A 12,968-nucleotide genomic window follows, 5' to 3' on the forward strand; every position below is an offset into this window, starting at 1 on the left:
TGTTGTCATTGTTAATGTTTTTTTTGGTTTTATTTTACTTTTTTTTTGGCTGCACCGCAGGGCATGTGGGATCCTAGTTCCCTGACTAGGGATTGAACCCATGCCCCCTGCATTTGAATTGAGGCATCTTAACCACTGGACCACCAGGGAAGTCCCTGTTTTACTATTTTAATAGGTTCTTAATAGAATATAGTTTTGGGAGGGGGGGTTTAATTTTATTTTTGGCTGCGTTGGGTCTTCGTTGCTGCACGCAGGCTTTCTCTAGTTGTGGCGAGCGGGGGCTACTCTTCATTGTGGTGCATGGACTTATCATTGCAGTGGCTTCTCTTGCTGCAGAGCACGGACTTTAGGGTGCGTGGGCTTCAGTAGTTGTGGCTCGCAGGCTCCAGAGTGCAGGCTCAGTAGTTGTGGCGCATGGGCTTAGTTGCTCCGCAGCATGTGGGATCTTCCTGGACCAGGACTCAAACCTGTGTCCCCTGCATTGGCAGGCGGATTCTTAACCAAATATTTTTTACAAGCAGTCCTTTAAGAACAAAAGGAAGAAGACCTACTTCTTTGCCAAAAACTGTATTCTTTCTGATCATTAATAAGGATTTTTTAAAAAATTGTTTCAATTGGTTAGATTTAGAGAAAAATACTTCTCAGTATATAGTTTCTTACAAAGCTGACTACTGTTTGTTTATATACTAAGGAAACAAACCTAACTGAGGATTGAACTAGATCTGTGTTTTCATTTAATCATGTATGTGGGTTTGTTTGTTTAATGAGAAGGGAATGTTCTGCAAAGACTGTTATCAGAAAAGGAAGTTTAGGCCTTGTAGGGAAGTTAATGTAATTGAGATGGCAAGAGCACTTGTGTGTGGTATGTGTATATGTGTATCTCATTCTTTTCCATCCTTTGTTGGTGCTCCTATTAATTGAATGCAAGCAGAAGGCAAGGGAACACAGTGATGCATCAAGGTGGAGAGATTTGAAGGGGACAAACAGAAAAGCACAAGTAGTGAGTAAACAAACATAAGTTGACTCCTGCCCTCCTGGAGCTTATAAGCTAAAAGGGAAACAGATATACATTGATACGTAATTGCAAATTGTGAATACTCTGGTAAAGAATACTTTGTATTGTCTGTTTTAAAAGCAGTGGAGGCTCATATTGATTTTAAGTCAAAAGCCAATAACAAAGGATTTTTAAGCGTGCCTCGGGGTCTTAGTTCTCAGACGACAGGTGGAATCTGTGCCCTCTGCAGTGGGGGCTCAGAGTCCTAACCACTGGACCACCAGGGGAGTCCCCTAACTGTGTCTTACTTTGTGAATTTTAACATCTAGAAGTTTGCAGTGTGAAACCAGTCTAGTAACACTGTTTAAATGTAAGGCTAAACCCTAGTGGGTACTAGATTGAGTTTGTCAGCTTTAATAATAGGAAGTTATTTTATCAGCAAAAGTGAATTTATTTGAGAATAGTCAGAAGAATTGCAATTTGGCATATACAAACTATGGCAGGCCATAGGCAAATCCAGAGAACCAGGAAGGGGAGCTTGCTTTTATAGGGCATGTGGGTGGGGACCTTGGGAGGGGCAATAATAAGCAGAGTCCTTTGCAGGAAGAGGCTTCTCATTGGTTGGGTGACTACAGTTTCTGGTTGGCTGGGCTGCCCTTGGGAAAAGAGACGTTTTCTTCTTGCTGGATAGCAAAGTAGGCATTGCCTTCCAGTCCAGATGTAGGGCCACGTCTCTTCCTGTTTGAAGTAATTGGGTTTTTTTTTTTTCTGGCTGTGCCACTCAGCTTGTGGGATCTTAGTTCCCCAACCCTGGGATCGAACCCAGGCCCTCAGCAGTGAAAGCACCAAGTCCTAACCACTGGACCGCCAGGGAATTCCCAGTCTGATATCTTCTAAAGCTTAAGATTTTAATTTGTGAAATTTGGGGATTTGTTTAAAGAAATTTATTGTGAGTTTAAACAGAAAACTGTAAGTGAAATAATAGAGAAATTGTATTTCACAACATGTTTTAATCTACTATAATTAGGTTGGTTAAGCAAGGATGGCTTAGTATTTTGAAATGTATTATGTTCAGGAGTCAAAATACACACAGTCTTCTATAATAGACATCAGAATAACATTTAATAACACAACACTCATTCCTGAAAACCTAAAATGGACTTTCCTCATCATGTTAAGGAAGAATTTTCTATCTTAAACCAATAACAGACATTTTCTAGAGACATTCCAATTAAAACAACAAAAGAATATATCTGATATTGGTCTTTATTTAATGTGAAAATTCTTGTGAATCCACAAAATAAGAGGTATACTTTTGAGAAGGAAGAGAAATTTTGCAGTATTACTATTTTCTCTGCAGGAACATGGTAGTATTCCATTTATCTGAACCAGCCTTTCCTCTCAGTAAAAGTTTTAAAGTTCTGTGTATTTCCTGTATTTTGAGTAAGGTCAGTATATAATATGAGATTCAGTTTACAAAAGAATAATAGCAAAAGCTCTAGATGTCAAATGCAGTAGTAGGTTCTTGTTATTGATGGTAGTTAGGTTCTGTAAAGTTGCTGTGAACCCTGAATTAGTGAATAGTGAACCACTGCTCCTAAGAGGAGCACAGGTTCTCTGTGTATGAGTCTCTGGTCACGACATTTTCATCAACTCATCAATGCATAACCTCGTTTTATGTGTGTTTTCTGTTTAAAAACACCTTATTTAGTATATATTGTTTCATTTACATTGAATTCACAATCTACAGCACTGTAATGTATGCCTGAACAGAGTTTTTCTAAGACATGTATTTTTTCCAAATGACACATCACAGCCTTCTTGCTTATGGATACTAGATAGCACTATGCTTGGGGGCCATTGTAAACAACAAACTCACCACCCAAAAGCACAAAAGTACCAAAAAACTGTGGCACTAAATTGACCATGAAGGATGTTTGTTTATTGTATGAGACCTGAAACAAAAGGCACTGTCGCTCTATTCAGCCTCAGCCTAGAACAACCAGGTGGCACATCAGGTAACGTTTTTTTGCTGCTCTAAAGCATGCATGGTCCATGCATGACCATGGAAGCACCATTAGTACTGATTTTGGAGTTACAAATAAATTTTAGCAAGGAAGTGACTTCCCCAGTACAGAATGATTAATGATGATTGACCATACTTAACATATTTTGGTAAGATTATTCCAAAGTATTTTCTGTATTTTGTTACTATAGTGAGGGATATCTTATTCCACTATTTGAATTCTAACAATTTCACCTATTCTAAGATGGATTTTAAAAATATATTTTAATATCTCTGAAATTGAGATGCATCTTAAATGGTATAAATTTAGATTTGGTATCAAACTTAAATCATCAAGCTTTTTTCTTTGTTAGTAGTACATACAATAACAAGTGCATCCAAAAATTGATGTCTTAGATTTGGTGAACTACAGAAATTATGGTGTGATTCATATGGCTCTTAAGTAGAGCCATACTCTACTTGGTCTTTAAAGGATAATATGCATTGTGAATCTGCAAGGAGAGTAAAGATTTTCCATGTTTCCTAGAACTTTGTAATTTTCTCCTCTTTGAGTGCTTGTGGAACAGTGGCAAAAATCAGTTCTAGCTTTTTAAAAATTCCTGAGCCATAAAATAAAAAATAGAACCATATTCCAGTGTAGGAAGACTGACCAGTGTAAAGATAGAAATTCTCTCCAATTTATAGGTTTAGTGCAGTTATCTTAGTGAATTTTTAAGTAACTTCTTTACTGACAGTATGTCAACTAATACGTACTTAATGCTTATTCTGTGCCCAGTTTTTCTGATTAATTTATAGATTTAATGAAATTGCCAAAAGGATTTTTTTTATGGACAATAACTATTCCTCCCATTTGACAAATATTTGGGTACTTACTCTGCCAGGTTCTGTGCTAATAAGCCCTTTACACGTTATTTCTTTTTTTCTTTTTTTAAATAATTTACCTTTTAAATTTATTTGTTTGTTTGTTTGTTTGTTTATTGGCTGCATCAGGTCTTAGTTGCAGTACATGGGATTTTCATTGAGGCATGCGGGGTCTTTTGTTGCGGCGCGTGGGCTCTTTGTTGCAGTGTTCGGGCTTCTCTCTAGATGGGGCATGCGGGTTTTCTCTAGTTGTGGCGTGCAGGCTCCAGGGCACGTGGGCTCTGTAGTTTGCAGCATGCAAGCTCTCTAGTTGAAGCTGTGTGAGCTCAGTAGTTGTATTGCACAGGCTTAGCTGCCCTGTGGCATGTGGGAACCCAGGGATTGAACCCACGTCCCCTGCATTGGAAGGTGGATCCTTTACCACTGGACCACCAGGGAAGTCCCCTACATGTTATTTCTTTTAACCCTCGGAACAACTCTGTAGCAGAAAGAAAACTTGTGCCCAGAGAGGTTAGATAACTGCCTAAAGTCCCAGTTAGTAAGCAGCAGAGCTAGAATTTAGATGCAAGTCTCTAAGAACCCTGTGTTTTTAACCGGTAAATTGGTTCCAGTGTTCATTCTGAAGAAGGAATAGGCAGTAGGAGATTCATTATCTTTCTAGAAAGGAATTAGAAAAGTGTGGGAGAACTTAACCTTACTAGATACCAAACATTGTAAAATATTAAAATCAAAGGAAATTATCTTGATACTCATGCAGTTTCAGCCAGATTTCATTTTTGGTTTATCAAGTAATTTTTTAATAGTACTTATTGTATGAAGGTAGAAGACCATCTGGAGTAGGTTAATAGGAATCTAAATTGAAAAACTTTAAGCAGGTTAAGATATGTCAGAAGTCTTAAATTTTTTTCTGTACTTTGATGCAGGATTCCATTTGAGAGTCCAAGGGGAAAACGTTGCCAGAATGCTCATTATATTTCTTAATTAAAAAGGAAAACAACCCTGTCTGTCCAAAATGTGAGGAATGGTTAAATCACCTAAAGGATAAACCTGGAGTCACCAAACATTTTCTGTAGAGGACCAGGTAGTAAATGTTGTAGGCTTTATGGGCCATATGGTCTCTGTCTCAACTATTCAACTCTGCTCAAAGCAGCTATAGGCAATATTTTTATAATAGTAAAAAATAAATAAATAAGTAAATCCTAACTATCTAAATGTCCAACAGGAAAAGAGTTGAGTAAATTGTTTATATATATAGTAAACTACATCACTGAAAATGAACTAGAGCTGCGTGTGTCAACATGGATGAGTCAGACAATATTGAGCAAATAATGCAAGTAGCAGAATACATATGTTATTCTATGTAAATACTGTATAAATAAGGAAGATGTAAACTGTATTTAGGGATGCTGGCGTGGCTAAAGTTTAGAGATATGTGCAAGAATGATAAATTCAGGAGAGCAGTCACTTCTGGGGGATGGAAAGAAGGAGGGGAGTGTGATAGCAGATGGGGATGCATGAGTTTTAACTGGGTGATGTTCTGTTTCTCAAGCTGGCAGATGGGTATACTTAGGTTGAATCATGTGAAATTGGTGATGTTTGATTGTCTTGACCTACAAAAACATTGATTTCATATCGTTCAGCTTACTATTTCTGCATTTTTTATATAAAATATTATATAATTTTTTAAACTGCTTGAAAATTTGGCTAAAGAAAAATAAATATTATTCAGCTACACTGTCTCTGAAAATGACATTGATGATTTTGGGCACAAGAGGTGGACATTTGCTATAATTATGTTTGGGTGATAAAAGTTAAAGCTTGTTAAGAAAAGTTCAGATGCCCGTCCACTGTCAGTCTGTGATGTGTTGGCAAATGTTTAACAATCTGTGGCATTTGCTGACTTCCTACCTTGGAAATTTAACCATTGCCATGCTGTTAAACAGCTCACACAACATTGCTGAAATTTTGACAAACTTCCCTTGTACACTGGTATTGCACACCCTGAACATCTCCCTACTCTCTTCAGCTCTTTTCTCTTTGTTCTGGCTTGAAGTATAACCACCTCATTGTTTATATCTGGATTGGTAAATTAGGCCTCTTTTGATATGGTCCTGACAGGATGAAGCTGCAGAATTGGAGGTAGATTTGGGAGTTTGTTGATGTAGGTCCTGGGAGTTAGAGTGTTGGGAATGGAAACCAATAACTCTAAGTGGTTCACAAGGTCTTTCTGCTCAGCTCTCAGTTCTTGACTTCTGGACCAAATTTCCTCGAGGTCAGCTGTCAGGGACCACCTATATTCTCATCCTCTTAATGCCTCTACAGTTTACATACCTTGCTATCTCTTGCTGCCTGTTTCAGCAACAGAGAAGTATATGGTCATACCTTTCACTTTAGTAAAGTTGTAAGTGTACCAAGTTCTATATTAACATGTCTGTTGAAGTACAGAATGACAACAGAGTTTTCCTAGATAGTATTTGGAAGTTGTTTTGAATATGTTTTTTTTTTTTTAAATATTGGAAGTCACATCCCTGAAGAATGTGGGGAAACTGGCCATTTGAGAATAGACACTGAGGATACATGAGAGAATGACAATAAAGACCCATAGGATGTAGACCTTTAAATAGTACTTCTTTCTAGTGAATACCTCGAGATCACTTGTAATTGATAACTAAATTAGTTGACTTGGTATAGAGAATTATATCTGTGTCACTGTTGGAAGATATTTTATAGTTCAAGTTAATATACTAGAATAGCTAATTCTAAGTAACTTTATTGTAACTTTCTCCAGATTTTAAACCTTATTTTTTCTGAAATTTCATTTTTAAGTCTTTGAATATGCTTGAATTTTTACTGACATTTGGATTAAAATAACCCAGCTTTATTGAGGTGTAATTTACATATCATACAATTTACCCATTTAAAGTGTACAGTTCAGTGGCTGTTAGTATATTTACAGAGTTGTGCATCCATCACCACAATCAATTTTAGGTTTCATTACTGCAAAAAAGATATCCCATCCCCCTTAAGCATCAACCTCCAGTCTCCCCCTGTTCCCGTATAACCCTAGCCAACCGCTAACCTACTTTCTGTCTATAAATTTGCCTTGTCTAGATATTTCATGTAAATGGAATCATAATGTATGATCCTTTGAAACTGACTGACTTGGCACAGTGTTTTCAAGGTTCATCCAAGTTGTAGCATGTGTCAGTACCTCAATCATTTTATTGCTAAATAATATCCCATGGTATGGATATACCACTTTCTATTTATTCATTCATCAGTTGATGGACATTTGGGTTATTTCCATTTTGGGCTGTTGTGAGTAATACTGCTATGAACATTTCTGTACATGTTTTGATAAACATGTTTTTAATTCTCTTGTGTATATACCTAGGAATGGAACTACTGGATCATGTGGTAACTATGTTTAACACTGAGGAACTGCTAGACTGTTTTCCAAAGTGGCTATACCGTTTGACAATCCCACCAACAACGTATAAAAGGTATAAGGGTTCCAATTTCCACATCTTTACCAACAATTAATTATTATCCAACATTTGGATGTTGTTACTCATGTCCTGTGTTGCCATAATGATAGGAGATGCGATATCCATGTTGTGCCAAAGTAAACACTGTACATTCTGAGTTTGAATGGCAATTTTTTTTCTCCAAGAGAATTGCTACATTTAAAACTGACATATTAAAATCACTGTAACCAAGATGGCATTTCCACCTGTATAAAGTGAGGCTCAGGAAAGTGAAATGTCAATTAGATTTTTTTTTTTATTTATATATTTGGTTGCGTGGGGTCTTAGTTGTGGCAGGCAGCCTCCTTAGTTGCGGCACATGGGCTCCTTAGTTGTGGCATGCATGTGGGATCCAGTTCCCTGACAAGCGATGGAACCTGGGCCCCCTGCACTGGGAGCGTGGAGTCCTATCCACTGTGCCACCAGGGAAGTCCCATCAATTAGATTTTTACCTATGTCTCCCCCAGGACTACTAGTAAGAACACACCACACTAGATCAGCCTGTCCCTGGGAGAGGAGGTGAGAAGCCGTCTAATATCCTGATGACTGGAACAACGTTCCAACAAGCTATTTGCTTCCGAAAACATAACCTCCCAATCAGCTCTTATGCTAAATCACTGCCATGATCTCATAATAATTGCCTTTGTCTACTAGCTACAGAGGAGCAGTAGGTCCTGGACGATGGGAATTGCTAGGCAGCTTAGACCCAGATTGTCCTGTCTTTTTTTTTTCTTTTTAATTTAATTCAATTTAATTTTTTATTTTATTTTTTTTTGCCTCACCTCACCTCACAACTTGTGGGCTCTCAGTTCCCAGACCAGGGCCTGAACCCAGGCCACGGCAGTGAAAGCCCGGAATCCTAACCACTAGGCCACCAGGGAACTCCCCTGTCTTTATTGTAAACATCCTTCATGGTGGCAGAACTGGCCATTTGAGGACAGAGGTATCTCTGAGCCTTTCACTCTCGGGAACCTCTCCAGTTGATTTGACGCATCTGAAAAAATCAGCATTTCCACAACAAGGAATAGTTTCATTCTAGAAGTCAAAATAAAATATGGAAAGGTAAGTGGCAAGAATTTCCAAGACTGGAGCGTCAGTGTTCTTTGTGTTTTGATCCATGGACAGGTTAATGTTCACTCGGCTGCTACCTTTTGCCCAGTTAAGAGCCTCTAAATCACAGACTGATCTATAGCTTATGCAATCTGAATCTGTGTTCCATTCTGCAGTTTTAAGATTTGAGCCAGGGGCCTGGCATTTGTTTTTATTGGTATTTCCCCTTAACTGCATATATAAAGCTTTTGAGAATTGCTTTTTGTTTCTCCTTGCTGGAAATAGTGTACATCATCTGAGGGATTTGGCTAATATGCATCTTAATGCACTGGTAAGTGAAAGGAAACCAATAAACTTTCTTGGGGAACTGTATTAGTCAGTGTTCTCTAAAGAAACAGGACCACTAAAAAATATTTACATATACAAAGAGATTATTATAATGGATTGGCTCACACAATTATAAAGCCTGAGAAGACCAGAGGCAATCAGCCCTCTGCAAGCTGGAGACCCAAGAAAGTTCCAGTCTGAGCCTGAAGACCTGAGAATGGTGTAAGTCCAAGTCCTGAGAACTGGGGGAGCTGATGGTGTAAGTTCCAGTCTGAGGGCAGAAGACCAGTGTCCAGATCAATCAGTCTGGCACACAGAGCAAACTGTCTTCCTCTGCTTTTTTCTATTCAGACCCTCAACAGATTGGATGATGCCCACCCAAACTGGGCAGGGCAATGTGCTTTTCTCAGTCTACCAACTCAGATGCTAATCTCATCCTGAAACATCTTCACAGACACACCCAGAAGTAATGTTAAACCAAATATTTGGGCACTGTAACCCAATCAAGTTGACTCTTGTAAAATTAACCATCACAAGAGCAGTGCTTTACATCCGTCTTAATCATCTCCTTCCCTCGTATTTACTCCTTACCACTAGTCACCTTCACCTCTAATCTAGTTTTTCTCCCACTCACTGAACTGCAGTCTTCCCTTTCAGAGTGTGTCTTCTGTGTATATTTACACTTTTTTGGTGTAACATTGATAGTCCATGTGTATATGTTTTTGTTGGCACCCAACTTAGAAAAACCAAATATTCTGCTAAGAGCATGTACTTCAATAAGAAGCATATTTATTTAAACCAAGACCTTCTTGGACTATTCAGATTTATTGTGGATTATCTTTCAGTAAGAAATAATGTGCTTGAGTTTCCTAATCATACTTTTATAATAGGCTTCCAACCTTTACTAAATGTTCTCATAAAATGACAGCTCTTGGGGAATATCCATGAAAATGAAAACCTAAAAATTATCTCTCATATAGGGGTGACATGTCTCTTCCTCTCTCCATATTCCTGCCTGAGCACATAAAATAGAACAGAGTCCGTAAAATGTTGAGGGTGGAAGAGGCTTGGTCATTTTGTTTACCTCATCCCCAAGGGAGTCTATTCTGTTGACATTCCCCAGGGGCATGCTGTAAAAGGCAGGTATGGAGGTCCTCCACTCTGGCTTCCTCCTCTGTGTGTGTGTTCCACAGACTAAGAGTGCTCTGTGTATCCAGTTACTCCCATAAACTTGTTCTAAAGTGTGCCTTGGGGGAAGAATCATTTTATCTTCCAACCCAAGTTATGTTCTTTAATCTAGCTTTACCACTAATAAAGCAGGTAATCTGACCCCACCTGTCTTCTCAATTTCATTCAAAACCCAGAGATGAGGTTAATTGGCACTTTTGAAACCCCAAAACCTCACAATAAAGGTACAAATAGGATCCTAATGAGTTTGGTCACAAATTCTTGATGCATATTTGTGACATACATGCATACATACATCTACCTGTCTGTCTATCCCTCCTTTATTTAAAGATGGATTGAGGTCAACCATGAGCCAGAAAATTAAAAATCTGAAATATTGGAGACCTCTGTTTAAATGGGTTTGGTAAGCATACGTGGTTAGTCACCAACCCAATATCTATTCTATGCTCTTACCAAGAGAACCTAGGGGTTTTTTTTTAATTTTTATTTTATTTTATTTTTTTTAATTAAAAAAATTTTTATTGAGGTAAAATGTCATAACTTAAAATTTTCCATCTTAGTCATTTTTTTTTTGCTTTATAACAAATTTAATCAGTTATACATATACATATGTTCCCATATCCCCTCCCTTTTGCGTCTCCCTCCCACCCTCCCCATCCCACCCCTCCAGGCGGTCACAAAGCACCGAGCTGATCTCCCTGTGCTATGCGGCTGCTTCCCACTAGCTATCTACCTTACGTTTGGTAGTGTATATATGTCCATGCCGCTCTTTCACTTTGTCACAGCTTACCCTTCCCCCTCCCCATATCCTCAAGTCCATTCTCTAGTAGGTCTGTGTCTTTATTCCTGTCTTACCCCTATGTTCTTCATGACATTTTTTTTCTTAAATTCCATATATATGTGTCAGCATACAGTATTTGTCTTTCTCTTTCTGACTTACTTCACTCTGTATGACAGACTCTAGGTCCATCCACCTCATTACAAATAGCTCAATTTCATTTCTTTTTATGGCTGAGTAATATTCCATTGTATATATGTGCCACATCTTCTTTATCCATTCATCTGTTGATGGTTTGGTAAGCATACGTGGTTAGTCACCAACCCAATATCTATTCTATGCTCTTACCAAGAGAACCTAGTTTTTTTTGGAGGGGGGTAGAAATGTGTCAAGCTTTAAAAGCTTTATTTTCCCACTTTGTACTTATCAGGAACCCTTTGACCTAGTTCTGATTAATGATATATAAATGGAAATCTTAGAGGGATTCTGGAAAAGCTACTATTTTCAGATAAAAAGGAACAGACTCATCTGACTTGGGTCTTTTATTCTTTATCCCTCCCACCTTCTTCCCTGGAACACAGGTGGGATAACTGGAGCTGTAGCAGCTGTTTTTACAATGAGGAAAAGTCCATTAGAGACCTAGACCCTGACATTATTTTTTTCTTTTTAAATTTATTTATTTATGTTTGGCTGCGTTGGGTCTTTGTTGCTGCACGCGGGCTTTCTCTAGTTGCAGCGGGCAGGGGATACTCCTCTTTCGGAGCATGGGCTCTAGGCGCATGGGCTTCAGTAGTTGTGGCACACGGGCTCAGTAGTTGTGGCACACGGGCTTAGTTGCTCCGTGGCACGTGGGATCTTCCCAGACCAGGGATTGAACCCATGTCCCCTGCATTGGCAGGCGGATTCTTAACCACTGCGCCACCAGGGAAGTCCCTACTCTCACATTCTTAAGGTGTTAAACCAATGCCAGCAACTGTCTTCCTCTGAACTTTTTCTGCAAGAAAAAAAAATATCCCTTTAGAATAAACCATAGTAAGTTGCTTTTTCTATTGTCTGTTGCCAAATGTCATTCCTAAGGGATAGAGTTTCTCTAATGGAAGAGACCACTTAGCCCCTGTGCTACAATAATACTCCTGATTTGTTCATCTAACTTAGTAAGCACTGGATGAATCATCAAGGGAACAATTCTACACATTATTAGAGGTTTAAAATGGGATTTGGCAAGTCTTTATACAATATATGTGACAAACAGCATATGAGTTTATAGCAGAGCAAGTTGGTTGTGACAGTGTACCCCCCCCCCATTGCATTAAGGAGTGAGGCACCTGTAAAAGCCAGGGGTGTGTTCAGTATCTACTTGAATAATAGTTTGCAGTGAATATGCTGTACTGACTACACAGTAGGATTTTGAAGTGGTTTGGTAGATGGTGATTGATTATATTCATCTTAGAGTAAGTATGCCCTAGTGGAATTGTATGCCACTTTCATTCTGTTTGGCCTTTCAAACATATGCAAAATAGAATGGTACATTGAACTCCCATATAGTTACTACCCACCTTCAACAATTGTCAACTTACAGTCAAACTTGTTTCATCTGTACTGCCACCCATCTCCCCACCCTTACCACCCCCCCCCCACCATGACCCGCTGGATTATTTTCAAGCAGATCTGAGATATTTCATCTATAAATGTTTCAGGGCTGTTTTTAAAAATATAACCACAGTATCATTCTCATGCACAACAGTACTGTCAAATATCCAGGCAGTATTCAAATTTCTGAAATTATAGGGAATTCCATGGTGGTCCAGTGGTTAGGACTCCGTGCTTTCACCGCCAAGGGTGCAGGTTTGATCTCTGGTTGGGGAACTAAGGTCTCACAAGCTGTGCAGCGTGGCCAAAAAAAAAAAAAAAAAAAGTCTCATAAATGATATTTTTGCAGTTGGTTTGTTTTCTTACTCCATTTTGGTTTTTTTCCTTGCAATTTGTAAAGTTTCCTGACTTCTTCCTTTAGCTAATTGCACCCCATTTGGTCTTTTAACATGTTTCTTTGTCCCCTGAATTTCCAGGAAACTGGAAGTTTGAAGTTCACCTGCTTCAAGTTTAATTTTTTGTCTGTAATTTTTCATAGGTGGCATTCACATTCTTTTGCATTGCTGTGTTCTTCACAGCTTCTTAAGCAGTGTAACACAGTGATTGAAATGGGGAGTCTTAGGGAAT

Source organism: Mesoplodon densirostris, chromosome 15 (assembly GCF_025265405.1).
Source record: "Mesoplodon densirostris isolate mMesDen1 chromosome 15, mMesDen1 primary haplotype, whole genome shotgun sequence".
Classification (NCBI taxonomy): Eukaryota; Metazoa; Chordata; class Mammalia; order Artiodactyla; family Ziphiidae; genus Mesoplodon; species Mesoplodon densirostris.